At 49.5% G+C, this 13,457-nt stretch overlaps 1 protein-coding gene across 7 annotated transcripts in view; it reads right to left on the bottom strand.

Annotated features, from left to right (window-relative positions):
- PARP4 (poly(ADP-ribose) polymerase family member 4) overlaps positions 1–13,457 on the bottom strand; it is a 2,748,946-nt gene that overhangs the window by 1,253,402 nt on the left and 1,482,087 nt on the right. The gene's annotated exons all lie outside the window — the stretch shown is intronic.

Here is a 13,457-nt window from a genome sequence, read left to right on the forward strand (position 1 = left end):
CACTTTCCCCATGAGCTGAGTTTCTAAGGCCTGTTTAGCTACCCGAAGGTCCCCAAGCGAACGCTGAGTCCCCCTTCAGTGTGTGTTCTCTCTTTCCCCTGAACTTCCCGTTCAAGAAGTTTGATGATGCTTTCTAGCTCTCCCCCAACCCACCAACTGTTCTATAATGGTTCCCCTGAACACGGCTTTCCCAGCATCCCACACTGTTCTAAATTCAAGTTCCCGGTTTTCATTTTCTCTGAAGTAATTAGTTATGGTTTCCGATATGTGGGCTTTCAAGTCAACGCCGCCTAGAAGGAGTCATTCAGTCTCCAAAGGGGTCTGGCCTGGGGGATGGGTGGGATCATATCAAGTGTGAGTTTGAGGGGTGCATGGTCAGAGAGGGCCTTCGATTGTATGTCTATCCCAAACACTGTTGGAATGAGTATTAATTAGCAATGATGAACATGTCTACCCAAGAGAATCCCTTGAGGTCTGCTGAGTAAAAAGTATATTCTCTTTCGCCAAAGGCGGAAAAACCACCATGCCTCAGAAAGTGAGTGTTCCCTCAACAATGTAGTCATGGCTTAATAGTTTCTTTCATCATTGGGGGTAGGAGCTAGAGATTTGTCCAAGGTTGGGTCAATAAACAGTTAAAATCTCCCCCAAGGATTATCTCCCAACTCAGTAAACTGCTAAAATTCCAGAGAATGACACCGGAAACCCATCCTGTTTTTCGTTGGGGGCATAGATCAAGGCAAACGTAACCTTGCATTCACATATGAGGGCTGTGAGAACCAAATATCTCCCTTCCCCATCTCTAAGCACATGTAATACTTTCAGGGGCGTACCCTTATGGACCATGAGGGCAACTGCGTGGTTCTTTAGGCCGCTAGATGCAAAGTAAGCTCTGGGATATGATTTATTACAGAGACGCGATTCGTCCGCAACCAGCAGATGGGTCTCCTTGAGGAAAACAAGAGCTGCATCCAGGGAGGACAGCCTATGCAGCAGAGCATTGCGCTTAACCAGCGAATTAATGGCCTGTACATTCAGGGTCCCACAGGATACATCAAGAGATACCATCATTTATCCCTTCGGGCAAGGCTGAATCTAAAGTGGTATCTGAGATGTATATTGAGGATATACTAGCACAGCGACTCACAGGAAAAGCTGAGACCCAATTATTTGATAAAAAGTAAAAGACAACCCTGAATAAACGTAAAGTAAAAATTACATCTAAATGGATATAATATCCAACGCATGAGTGTACAGTAGTAATCGGGTGCTAATCCCTTGTGGCACTCTGTACACATCCCCCGATACCCCATCAGATTGTAATGAAACAACCTTGAAACAACAACATCCCCCGAAGAGGGTGAAAACAAAAAGCCACTAGGTGATAAAGCTAAGCATCAGAAGCGATCAACAGAAATGTAGAACAGCTGCCCTCTGGCCAGCGGCCCTAAAACCTTCAGTTCGGGACATTAGGGAGCGGCTGCATGTCAACCCCAGGAGATGTCTTTGTTGAGTCTCTCCTCCCCCTGGTTTTCCTGGATACGTTGCTGGGCACAGGACTCAGGGGTGCAGCCACGCCAGTTTCATCACCCGTTGCCTGAGGCTCCAGCGAAGCATCCATCAGTTCTGCACCTCTTCCTCAGAACTGATGGCATAATGCTAATTCAGATAATCAAACAACAGCTTGCAAGGGAATTCCCAGCGATAACAGATTTTGTGTGACTGAAGCCAGACTTCTGCCGGTTGCCAAGGGTATGTGGCAAAAGGTCCTGAAATAAAGAAAGCATAGCCTCCCCCCACCACTGGCCCCACCCCTGGAAATTCCACTGGCTCATTTTTTCGGGACGTCGCCACAATTGCCTCTTTTTGTTGGAAGAAATGCACTCTCGAGAGCACATCGGGCTGCAGATTGCGGCGTTGCTGAGCAGAGGACTGGGCACGATGCGTTCTGTCTAATGTCAGGTCAGCGGTGCTCGGGAGGTTTAGCAGTGACCGCAATAGATCCTGGACGTAGTCGGCCAATTCTTGATCCTGGATGTGCCGCGGGACTTCTGTTTTAGGTTGGACTACATGTCAAGGAGATCCTGCTTCGTGAATGAAGAGTCCATGTGGGCAGGCGTCGAAGGAGGGGAGTGGACCACCACGCGGATCGCCTGAGCGTGCTTACCCCTGATATCCTGCATGACCAGAAGAGTCTTAATATCCGCAGATTTAGCTTGTGCCCCAGACTTGGTTAGTGCTTGAAGAGTTAGAAATGTGGCTGTTCAGAATTCATGGAGTCAGTCTTTAATCAGCACCAAAACACACCTGTGGCCTCTATTCAGAGGTTCCTAGCAAGGAGTGGGCACAATTCCTGATCTCCTCAGGCCGTATGGATGCGCGACCCCCGCTGCTCGTACCAGACGTCCAATGTCTCAGTGGTGCTCCGTCCTTGATAGGGGGCCCGGCTTGATGCAGCATCTGGTCCGAGGATCTGGACCACAGGGGGTGACCGTAAGCCTGCAGCTCCTAAACCCAGGCAGTTAACAAGCCACATCGTTGGCCACAATGCCCCCAGCATAGGTTGAAAGGAACGCTCCACTGGGTCCTGCAACACGGCGCTGCCACCATTTTACTGCAGGCCGCGGCAGAGGGTCACTGAAGTAAGCTCCCGGTGGGGAGCCATCTAGACACCGAAATGCTCCAGGAGTCGATCGTGGAGGTTGGGGGATGAAGCTCTTTCATCTGGTGGCGGTAAGAATCTTTAAAACAGCAGGTTTTGAGTGCCGCCTGACGGAGCCTATGGCAGGCACAGCCCCATCATATGCATCGTGGCCACGCTCCCACCCTGCACTCCTCCATTCTATGGAATTCTTCAACCTAGCATCACTTTGTCCATTTTGTCTTAAGGTTTATCGTTTTGCTTTCCTCCTTTTATTCTTTCTTTTCTACTCTATTTCTGAGACTCATACTATAACGATTTATTACTCTACTCAAATTACCTCAAGACATACTGCTTCCTTCAACTCAACTAATCAAATGTACCCTGCTACTATTCATTCGCCATCTACTATTTCTCTGGAAAACTCAATCTATCCGCAATGAGACTCACTAAATTCTTGAGCTTTTTCATCTTTACCTGCAATTTCTCTATCTTACTGAAACTTGATGTTCACCCTTTCACTCTACTACTATTCCTGCTGTGCTTACTTCACCTAGCTCTTTTAATTATTGTTTTATTATTGTTGAATTTTTAGCATACAAGATAACTTATACAACAAAATCAATACAAAGTTGGTACAAAACAGTTAACAATTCTTAAAATATCAACCCAAAAAATGGTTACATAAATATTCAACACCGTAAAATTGTTTTAAGAGCCAATGGGCCTCATTACGAGGTTGCCGGTCCGGAAACAACGGTACCATTAAGCCTGCCAGTACCGTTGTTTCCGGACCGGCAAACTACGAGTTCTGCAAGCGGGTGCCTTTCAGCCCACCAGGTCTGACCTGGCAGGCGAAACGGCACCTTGACGGATGCACCGGCACCATGCATGAATGGTGCCGGTGCATCCGTCCTCCCCATTCCCATTGAGTCCAATGGCGCTCGAATGGGAATGGGGAGAACAATATTTCGGTGCCCGGCAATGAGGAATTACCGGGACCGCCGGGGCCATAATGCCCCGGTAAATCCCCATTGCCGGGCGCTGGAAAAAAAAATGACTCTGGCGGCAAACGTGCCATTTTTACCGGCTGGGCTACCGCCGGACTCATAATGAGGCCCAATCACTAATTCTTAGAGGGCAGGACAGCGGCATTATTGCACAGGCAACTCTATCCATTTGTCTTAACCCTGATTTTACCCTGTAAATTTCCTACTACGGAAGGGATCCCTATAATTAAAAGAGGTTTGTTGTCCTAAGGAGAATGTATTTTCCCCAAGAACACCAATTCTAAGGTGTTCTTCTATAGATTTGAGAGCAATGTCAATTCTTGGCTAAACCATGATCTCGGTACATGACTCCAGAAGCAAATATCCCTCTGTGATTACTCTGTCCAGATGTTCAACTATTACTGTTAAGAACTTAACCAGTGCCAACAGAAGTGAGACTTGCTTCACAGTCATCAGCCTAATGCATAACGATTCCGTTATTACTGCTGCGTCTGAGTAAATGTAGGGCCCAAAGGCTGTTATCCTGTCATTCGTGAGGAATGTGCATTCCATGACCAGATGATATAGAGTTTCTGGAACCTGGACGTTACATAAATGACAATTTTGAAACTCAGAAGGAATATTTAGTTGGGGTCCCAATATCTCCATAGTAGTTGACAGTTTAGCTAAATTTTAGGCACCATTGTCGGTACCTCGCGACTGACACTTTTTAAGGTAAGATCTAAGTTCTTTTTGCAGCAAATATAGATCGGCCCAGGTCTGATACGTTTTTAGTCTCTGTAGGTCGTGGATGTCCCAAATCCTATCCCATTTCTTCACAATGGACTTTAAGACTTCCACATTTCCTATGTTTGTCAGGTCCATTTCATCCATGTAAATCCTACATCTCCTTCCCAGATTTATAATTTAATTGTTCGAATTGGATAAAACGGCTTCTTAAAGTGAGGAGATATTAGAGTTTGTTGTTCATTTGTAATTGTGTCGAACAGTCTTATGCTTTTGTATTGGTACATGGACCACCAGGATTGTAAACCCAGTTCAAGGTACAAAATACTACTGGAAACAAAAACTTGTGTTGGATCCCTGGCGATATGGGCCCTGAATGAGGATTGTATCACTTATTTCAGTGGTGCCTTCATGTTGGGCAATGAATCAGTTTGGAAACTGTTTGGTTCTCGCAATCTTGTTTTTAATTGGCATTGGATTGCCAGGATCTTGAAGGCAACAGTATGCCATTTGCATGAAAACAAGCCAACACGTGTTTCAACCAATGGGTCTTTGACAAGGTGTTGAGGCGCCGATTTACAGGCTGGGCCGAATGGGGGTTAAGCCATACCGTTTTTGCCAAGGCGACAACATCCTTCTGCATCGGGGTACCCATTCTAGCCGCAGGGCGTAGTGTGAGGACATTGGCAGGAGCCCACACCTCTGGTTGTTCGTCCTCAGGTTGCAGAAGCCCAAACTATTCTGCCAAACCTGCAAGCCGTTCATGGAAGGCCTTGGCTGAAGATAGCGTGTCAGGGTCCTCCTCCTCCTTGTCAGTGTCCACCAGGGTGTCCATTTGGTCCAGAGCGGGTGGAGGAGTGCTGTGGGTCAAGGTCTGCAGTGTAGGAACTGGAGCCAGTGGCTGCTGCAGAGGCTGGTGTGGAACTGCCTGAACTGCGGGAGGCAGGGGAGCCGGAATCGAAGGAGCGGGAAAGGGCAGTAGGGGCTGCACGGGGGCATGCAGAGCTGGAGCCATAGGAGGAATGACTAAAGGCACGGTCGGAGGGGGCATGTCCCTGATCACATCCCGAAGGATGGCCCCCATCTGAGGAGATCTCATGAGTGTGAGGAACTTTTCAAAAAACCTGTCCTCACGGTGGGGTAGCAGGTGGTATTGATGGGGTAGCGGACGGCTGCTGAGGCTGGTGCATACTCTGTCTTGCCAGTTGCAGGATAAATTTGCCCTGCGATGCTGATTGATAAGCTGTAGGCCACATACCTGGTTGAGATCAGTACCAACTTGAAACTCGTTATCCCACCCGCTCCGCACCAAGGGGCGGAATCAGACGAGCGGCCATTTTGGCTGGCGTGGCGGCCAACTTGTCGAGCTGCGTACCACACGCCAAAGTCGTGGTGCTTGCCTCGCTGGGACCGGCCTCTTCCAGGACTCTTGGCGGTGGAGCATGAGTCCTACCCTGCACCCCATGACAGGGCCTGGTAAGCGTGTTGCCCTCGGCCACATCGCCGGTAGTGCTGCGTACAGGCACCCCCTTGGGCATCTGCCTGGTACTACGGCGTAGCCCCTCGGGTGTACACCTGGTAAAAGAACCTTGCGGTCCCTCAACACTATCCCTCGGAAGGATCTAATGACCCCTTGGCCTGGCGGCCGGTAGCTGAAGTAGCCTCAGTACCTGTGCTGGTGCTAGAACCTAAAAGGTTCCTCCCGCCCAGGCATTTCCTTTGGAAGGAGTCGCCCTTGCGGGGTGCGATGGAAATAAGCGGCCCTACGTTGGGCCTTGACTTGTGTCTGACAAAGTCCTTCAAGTCATCTGGAGGCGACTTCTCGAAGAGGTCCCTCCACCGAGCTAGCCTGTTCTTCAGAGTGTGCAGTTTAAGCGCGTCACACGCAGCACAACCCTCCCAGCCGTGATCAGCGTCAATGCAGTGGAAGCAATGAGCGTGTGGGTCCAACGTAGGGAAGAGCCCTTCGCAGGCTAGACACCTACTGAAGCCCGCTAACGTCGACACGCGCAGGGGGGGAGCATGGCGCCAGAGGACCAAGTATCTGATTGAACAAAAAAAAACAGAAGACAAAAAGACAAAAGAAAGTATCCAGGGAAGAGCACGTGGTATTACAAGGCCAAAGCCAAACCCAGGAGCGCTAGCAAAAGCGGCCCATTCCCGTTGACGTGGAAAAGGGGACTGGGGAGTGGCGCCGGTGGGCAGAGTCAGGGGAGCGAATGCTCCCAGGGCTGCACCCGTGCACGCCTCTAAATTTAAAAGGGAAGAAGGTTTTTTCTGGTGAAAAAGGTTCTGTCTCCCATCCCTAGCACGAGACGCCCGTGCAGTATGGAGGAAATGGGAAGGGACGTAGGAGTACTATTTGGTCCAGGGCTTCCTTTATATCCATGTCATTACCTTTCTCATCTCTTGTATATACTGCTTCATAGAATCTGGAAAATATATTGTTTATTTCCCCTTGAGTCCTGTCTACCCTCCCATCTTCGTTCATAATGCTATTGATCATATCCCTTGGTTCCTCTCGCATGTATAGCCAGGCTAGAAGTCTCCCAGGCTTATCCCCTTCTGCATTCATGTTCTGGGTATACTTAGCATAGTCAAGTTTCCCCAACCTTTCCCAGTCAGCTTTGCATTTCAGTCACAATTCCATCAGTCATGTCCCCTCCCACCTTCCCTTCCACCAGCATATTTTCCTCTCGTGCTATGTCCTTTTCTGTACTCTCCAGGTATCTCTGTATGTCTGTTCTCAGGCCACCCATTTTTCCTATCGCCTCTCCTCTCATAACCTTGAAAGCTTCCCACAGTGTTCATGTTTTCGCTAAACTACCCGTGTTGGTCTCAAAATATTCTTCTATCTTATCCCTCAGGTGGTTCTTGAAACTGTCTTGAAGTAGGGCTTCAGGTGGGCACTGGTGCTCTCGGCGTCGCCACGTGTCAGCTCGCCATGAGTGGGGGATGGTCCGATAGCACCCTGGCCTTGTATTCTATATCCCCGAACTCTCCCAGCGTCTCCGCTCTGGTAAAGATATAATCTAAGGAGGTGGACGGGATCAATATGAAGCTTTCTCTGTGGCGGCTTCTCTTTGGGGTAATGTTGGAGGCAGGCTAGAGCGAGGATGGGCACATGGTATGGGTAATGTTGGTGGCATTCAGATGCTGCCTTGCCAAATATGGAAAAGTCTAAGGATGCCAGCTGAAAGAGATTGGGTGGCGAAGGTGCGAGCCATATACGATATGGAATATCTGATATGGGATTGATGAGTCCCATACCAACATCGAGAGCCAGTGTGTGCCCTTTTTTGGAAAATATGGGTCCTGATAAATGGCAGGAAGGTGACGTTCCAAGATGGGTTAGGCCTCGGGCCGGATGGTCCCAGATATTTCAGCTCAGAGAGGGGCCACAAGGGGACAACTCTGGGTGAAACATGGTGGGGGGATGGGAGGACGATGAATGCAGCCGGATGGCCATGAGGCTGTCCACTGGGAGGAAGGTGGTAATGGTAGAAGGGAGCCTTAAGGAAGTAGATTGAGTCAGCTGCATGTGGGCGGGGCGAAGGCACGTGGGGGGAAACGGGACAACATGGATGAGGGGGTGGGGCAAAAAGGCTCTGCGGGTAGTGGAATGAGCGTTTGGATGTGGCTTGATCTGCTAACGTGAATTTCAGCCCACAGACCAAGTCATTGATGTAAGCTTACGGGCTCATTCAAAGAGTGTATTGTTCTATTCAAAATTCAAATAAAGTTCAATTAAAAAAAGAAAAAAGATATAATCTATTACAGTGTGCATGCTATGTGGGGCTGAATAGTGTGAATATCCCTGCTTCCCTCTATGCTTTTCTCTCCAGACGTCTACCAGCTGTAGGTGTCCCAGTAGGGCTTCCTGTGTTTCTCATCCGATTTATCTAAATTGGGGTTTAGCGTGCAATTAAAATCGCCTCCCCACTCCCACGTTGCTCCTCTATATATGGGCAGTTTCAGGTGTAATGACTTGAACGCCATTGCGTCATGGTTGGGGGTATACTTGTTTACAAGGCATATTTCCTTGTTTTCTAGCATACCATGCACCACCACCACCATTCCCTCCCTCATCGTCCTACTTGAAGTCCAGCAGCTGGAAGGGGTCTGTGGGAGCTATCCACAACATGACCCCCTCTAGCGTAAACTGAAAACGTTGAGCCATACAGGTTCCCTCCCCACTTCCTGGCAATCACTGCCTGCTTTTCTGCTGTTGCGTTTCTTGTAGCATCGCTATTTGTATTCCCTTCCTTTTCAAGTATGTATGTACCTACAATCTCTTTGTGTAGTTTTTCAGTCCCTTGACATTCCAGGAAACTACGCCCAGGCTATTAACTTCCATCTCGGGCGACCTTGCAGGGCTGCGCCCTTCCCACTGCCATGTCCTCCCGTTCGCCCGCCCTTCCCCTTGCTGGTCGCCCAGTCGCAATGAGAACCCTGGTTCTCTCTGTGTATATCTCTCGCCCAGGAGGGCATTTATAGTTGCTCTCCCCGTACTGCATTCTGGCATCTCTCTATTGCTCATACTTCTGTCACATCCTTTAACATTGCGCATGTCACAGTTTAGACCAGTAGAGTCCCCACCAACCCCCATGTGTCGACCATTTATCCAGGTCGTTTGCCAGCCCTGCCCAACTCCTGAAAACTACCAACAATAACCTTTTATAAACTGTGGATAACTTGGCTTGCAGCGTACCGCATACTCTGGTGCAGCCGCTTCTCCCGCCTCCCCTGGGTGGTGTGCAGCAGCTTGATGCCTCCCACAGGCATCTAGTTCCTAAGTGGGAGAGTCCAATAGTCGCCCGTGGAGGCAGCCGTTTGGACGCTGGTGTTTTAGTCCGGTGATTCCGGCGTTAGACTCCCACCTTTGGTGTATCAAAAGTCGTCATTTTTGTTTGTCCATTGTACTCGCAGATAGCTTCTTGGTCTTATTCGCTATGCTATTAGAATTACGCTTCAGGGCCCATCGTTGTTCCTGCCAGGTAGTTGTGGAAGTCCTTGTTTGTCCATCCAAGAATGTGCCTCCTGTGTATTCTCAAAGAAGCCGCTATGTAGGACTTTTAACTTGGCTGGATATATTAACATATATCATAGGTTGGCCCTCCTTAGTCTCTCCCGAGTCCTTCCAAACATTGCTCTTTGCTTTTGCAGCTGGGCCGTGTAGTCTGTGTAGATTGCCAGTTTGGAGGAGTTGCGCATGATCGTGCCTCCTTCCCTTGAGAAGGTCAAGATTCTTTCCCAGTCCTTAAAGTTAATAATTTCCACTATTACAGGCTTCGGGGGCGCTCCGGGCGGTGGTCTTCTGGCCAGTGATTTGTGTGCCCTTTCAAGTGCGAATCCTTGGGTCAGCGTGCCAGGCCCTATCTCCTGCAGCAAAAGGTTTTCCACATAGCTTGTGAAATCTTTACCTTCCTCTCCTTCTGGAAGGCCCAGTATTCTAATGTTGTTTCTTCTGGCTTTCCCCTCAGCATACTCCACTCAATGATCTAGTGTCCGGACTCTGTCTAATACTTCGGCCATCTGGGTTTGTGTATTGGCTATGTTAGTAGTGTTCTCCAGCACTCTCTTCTGCTACACCCATTCGGTCTGCTAGCTTGTGAACATCCAGGCTCAGTATACCCACATCCACGATCACAGCATCTATCTTGTGCTCCAGTTCTGTTTTCAGCACCACTATTGCCGCCAGAATCGTGCCTTCTTCCTCCAGGCTGACCTGCAAGTTTCCTATGCCACTGCTACTGGCTGATGATGGGGATGTCTCGTTGTCTCCTTTCCGGGCGTATGGTTCCATCATCATATATATGTCTTTACGCTTGTGTGTCTTGTCCAACATTTGGGTCGCTACCCGCGTGGCTTCCAGAGCAATGTAGATGTTCAGTGTGCCCAGCTCGCTTCAGTGATGCCTACTTAATGTGGGGTTTAGGAGCTTATAGGTGAGGTTATCTTGTCAGAACTCTGTGCTCTGCTATTCCAGGAGCTGGGTCCGCTTTTGGTAGTTTATTATTAGACCAGCCTTGTCTGGGTCAGCCACTCCTCAACCCCTTCCGATTCCTCACTTACACACCTGTCTCTGCACTGTTCTCAAGGCCTTGTCTTGGGGTCTGCACCCTGTGTCTGTAGTCCCTTGCTGCCTCTCATGGCCTGACTGGCCTGGTGGGCACAACCGCTTCCACCAGTGCTGGGTGCCTTGCCTCGTACTAGTGTGTGCGTGTGTGTTTCGTTCTGTGCTCCAGTGCCTCCTTGTAGGGGCAGTCACTGCTCTCTGTGGTGTTTGCCTTTTTATAGCGCTTCATCCTCAGGGTGCTATACGCTACATGACCCGTACGTTGCGGCCTGCCCCTCACTCTATGGGCCCCTTCCTCCCCAGCTGTTGGTTTACTGCGCTGTCCAGCTGCGCAGGTCGTGCCCCTCAGGCCGCCTGTACAGTTGCAGTGTAATCACCTCCCCTGCGCCTGCTGGGCTTACTGGTCGCTGCCTCAGTGTGCCCCTCGCTTCGGTCTCATTCGGGGGCTCCCTCTGCAGTCCTGCCTCAGCCCTCGCCCTGTGTCTGCCGAGTCCAGCTCCCGGGGTTCTCCATCCTACTGCGCCTCACTTCCTGCCACTTCTCACCTCCCTCTTTCGGAGCACACCTCCAGCCAATCGTCTTCTCCACTTCTGCCCGGCTGCGGCCGCGTGCTCTCGAGTCTCGGCAATGCCGGTCCCCATCTTTGTTCCAACGCGCCTCCATTTTTGGAGGTCTCTAACTTTTCTGATCCTCTGCCGTTTGTGCTGGGACTTTCCAGGGACCGTCCTCGGACTCAGACGTTTCCTTGTATTTTATTTGCGGAATCGGACGCTACCAAGGACCATTTGCAGGATCCAGCGGGAGCACTATTTCCTTGCTGCCTAACTCCATGGCAGCTAGCCACACCCCGCCCCCATATGATCTTATGCTTGTTAGAAAGTCAGCCTTTGTTAGGGAGAATTCTCTGTTAAGGCTACTTTCCCAAACCTAGTGAGTCCCCCAGCAGCTTTTCTGGATTTTTGGGGTTTATTTTTTCTCCTGCAAAGAGTGAGACTCTTTCTCCCACTCTTGGGCATGATTTGAGAATGTCCTTTGACTATGCAATGTGTTTTATGGGCTATGGGGTCTTTTACTCCATAGGGCTTCATGTGTTTTTGGTATGAGTGTTACACAGCACCCTCAGTGCAGTAACACAGGGGTGTCATAGTGACCGCCAAACATAGACTCCATACCCTGGGACTGACTACTGTCTCCCAGGGCATGTAAAGTCACCACTGGCTCTACTAGTCTCAAATTGTGAACAGAACCAGTACAAACCATCATATTGTGGAAGTACTGGTAGGGGTAATTCGATTGCCCCTGGGTCTGTTTTCCAAGGGGGCACTGTTCAGTCCCCCCTTGCCAAGTTTCTGTCTGGTGGCAGTGGATACCACACAAAATATTCCACCGGAATATTTCCTATGGGATTTTCCCATTCATTTTAAACGCACCACTTTTTGGTGCAATGTTAAAGATACCGCTGGGTTATTTATTTAATATTTATTCCCCGGTTGGGTCTTTTTGCCAGGATTCGGTTTTAAAATGGCGTTTGTGTTCGCCTCTGAAACTCTAACCCAAGTCGAGCCCTTTGTTCCACTTTTTGGCGGGATTCTCCACAGAAGCCCTCCAAATGGTGCCACTCTGTCTGGGGACAACAGGATGTGTGGGAGGGGGATTAGGCACCCTGGACTGAGTTGCCTTGGCAACTCAAGTCGCACTCTTGTGCGATTGGCCCAGTGGTGAGCCGCCCAGCTCACCACTTAGCATGTTTGAGTGACAGCTAGGCTGATGAATGGGGGTTTTTGCTGCATAAAAGCAGGGCTTTGGGGACTGGAACTTCAGAAGTCGCCAAAGGACCTAAAGAATCCGAAGAGGGGAGAAGCTGAGCCATCTACGACGACGACACCACCACCGGTGGAGCCCTGCTGTACGAAACTCACCACTTCCCAACGAAAGAGGAGATCTTCTTCCAGGAGAGTCTTCTTCCCCTTGAGCTGGTCAGCCCAACCAGTTTGCCTTTTTCACCTTCCTGGATTGTCTCGTGGTCGAATCGCCCGTGCCAAGCAACCCGGCGGCCGGATAGCCACGCTTCACCACTACCGCGAATAAAAGGGTCGAACCTTTTAACCGGGAAACTCCACAGCAGGTTTCTTCCCTGGCAGTGCAACGACCTCCAGCTTTCCTCCACGTCGAGATCTTCTCTTCCCCTGGACGAAGCCCCGACTTGCACCCGCTGCCAGGAAAAACTGCCCCCGCTGGAGCTTTCTCACCATTTCAGATACTGTGTCCCGCCTGGTCTCCCTTGCAACAGACTGTCCAAGGTGTCCCATAAATCCTTCACTTTCTATCCTTGGGTGACCTCGGACCTGCTAACATTACCTTTCTGACTTGATCCAACCTTTTGACTTTTCTGCAAAGACTTTGAGTGCATTTCCACTGTGTGATCTTGGGCACATTCCGCCTTGCTCTCTCCAAGAGTGGACCTGGCCTATGAACTTTTTGCTCTACAGTAGACCCTGCCTTTCTTGACCTGCTGTGGGTTCTTAAAAGTGTTTGTAGTGTGTGTTTTTCCTATTCTGCCTTTTCTCTCCCTTTTTAAACACATTTTTGGAGTGCCATCTACGGTTACGCACTCACCTCTGTTTTGCTAAATAAGTGGTGTCTTAACCTAGACTTGTCGAATAATTAACTACGGAGGTCTATATACTTATAGTGACTGTGTTTGAACTTGCTTGACATATTAGTGCCAGTGTATTTTTACAAGTGTGTTTTTAAATAAATAAGTATATACTTTTGTACTATACCAAAGCTCTGGTCAGTGTTTGCTTGTGCTACAGTATTTTTAGCCCTATTGTGTATACTCTATATACTGCCTAACTCTTCTTGGGAGAAGTCTGACTGCTCAGCCACAGCTACCCAGTAAATCTGGGTGGTGCGGACTGCTACCAATTGGGTTTACTGCTTACTCCTGTAGTCTTAAACTTTTGCAGTGGTCCCTAAGGGAACTGCACAGGTTTCTGCCTAA

This window comes from Ambystoma mexicanum, chromosome 7q (genome assembly GCF_040938575.1).
Source record: "Ambystoma mexicanum isolate Mex_15411 chromosome 7q, UKY_AmexF1_1, whole genome shotgun sequence".
Classification (NCBI taxonomy): Eukaryota; Metazoa; Chordata; class Amphibia; order Caudata; family Ambystomatidae; genus Ambystoma; species Ambystoma mexicanum.